Source organism: Rhagoletis pomonella, unplaced genomic scaffold, assembly GCF_013731165.1.
Source record: "Rhagoletis pomonella isolate Grant_MI unplaced genomic scaffold, Rhpom_1.0 Rhpom_scaffold_00003, whole genome shotgun sequence".
Lineage (NCBI taxonomy): Eukaryota > Metazoa > Arthropoda > Insecta > Diptera > Tephritidae > Rhagoletis > Rhagoletis pomonella.
The window spans coordinates 8301754-8303637 of record NW_023458557.1 but is presented as its reverse complement, the minus strand read 5'-3'; positions in this window follow the sequence as shown (position 1 = coordinate 8303637).

Below are 1884 nucleotides of genomic sequence, written 5' to 3'. Positions count from 1 at the left end.
AGCTCGGCTGGCAGGCCGTCAGCTCCAGCAGCTTTGTTGTTTTTCAGGCGCATAATCGCTATTCGTACCTCGTCATAGTCAGGCGGTGGGACAGCTACTCTATCATCATCAACTGGGGACTCGGGTTCGTCTTCTTCACTACTTTCAACGCTGCTGCCATTCAGTAGATTGTAAAAGTGTTCCCTCCACAATTTAAGTATATTCTGGACATCGCTCACTAGGTCGCCATTGTTGTTCTTACAGGAGTTCGCTCCGGTATTGAAACCTTCCGTAAATCGCCTAACCCTCTGGTAGAATTTTCTGGCGTTCTTCCTGTCGGCCAGCATCTCACGCTCTTGGCACTCACGTATTTCGACCTCTCTCTTCTTGTTGCGGCAAATACGTCTCGATTCCTTCTTCAGTTCCCTATAACGGTCCCACATGGCTCGCGTTGCGCCCGATCGCAGCGTGGCCCTATAGGCGGCGTCTTTTTTCTCTGCGGCTTCTTGACATTCCTCATCGTACCAGTTGTTCTTTCGGGCTCGCTGAAATCCAACTACTTCTTCGGCGGCGGTACTTAATGATCGGGAAATGTGGTTCCACTGCTCGCGTATGTCGGATTGTTGAAGAGTGCTCTCAGTGAGCAGGTGTGTGAGTCGAGTGGCGAATAAATTGGCCGTCGGTTGTGATTGCAGCTTTTCGACGTTAAGCTTTCCTTGCATTGATGGGCGTACATTTTTTGCTGCACAGAGGGGGGTGCGTATCTTGGCTATAACAAGATAGTGGTCCGAGTCGATGTTTGGCCCTCGGAGTGTACGTACGTCCAAAACGCTTGAAGCCTGCCTTCCGTCTATCACAAGATGATCGATTTGGTTTCTTGTTTTTCGATCTGGAGACAGCCATGTAGCTTGGTGGATATTCTTATTCTTGAACCTAGTACTACATACTACCATGTTTCGGGCCCCGGCGAAGTCGATCATCCTCAATCCGTTATCGGACGTTTCGTCGTGGAGGCTGAATTTTTCGACAGTGGCGCCAAAGATTCCTTCCTTGCCCACCTTGGCATTAAAATCACCAAGCACGATTTTGACATCGTGTCGGGGGCAGCGCTCATATGTACGTTCCAAGCGCTCATAGAAGAGACGCAGATGAGATGAGATGTTGAAGATTCTAGCTTTGATGCTGATTGTGGCTAGACGTTCGTCCACCGGGGTGAACGCCAGTACTCGGCGACGGAGTCTTTCTCCTACCACTAATCCAACACCGAATTTGCGCTCCTTTACATGGCAACTGTAGTAGACGCCGCAAGGCTTCACGCTCACTTTGCCTTGCCCCGTCCATCGCATTTCTTGGATGGCGGTGATGTCAGCCTTTGTCTTCCCGAGGACATCAACCAGCAGGGCAGAGGCACCTTCCGCATTAAGGGCTGCGATTTGAACCATATGCACAAGAATCGCTTCTGGCCACTCCCAGGTGAACGGCAGTCAAAAGTTTTCCACTTCTGCGCACGGAACCATCCTCCATGATGATATTCTTTATGATGAAAAGCTTTTTATATTTCCATACTATGTGCTTTTATTAGTGAGTTTACTTGATTCTCACGTATTTTTTGTACAGTAAATTACCATAACTTGCGTTTCACTGGAATTTTATAAAATAGTCAATATTTAAATTAAATTCTAAAAATATTTTTTAAACGTTTTCGATTTTAAAATTCACGTAATCTATTCGGGACATTCCAAAACATCATAAAATTTAATTTGTTTTCAAAAACATTAATAAGAATTTTAGTAGCACGCTTCCAATGTTACAAAAAATTAAATGTTTTTCTTCGGAGACATGATCTGTCAAAGTTCGAATTTTTTTGTGATTTTGACCACTCATGCACTTCTTCAAGGTGTTCTG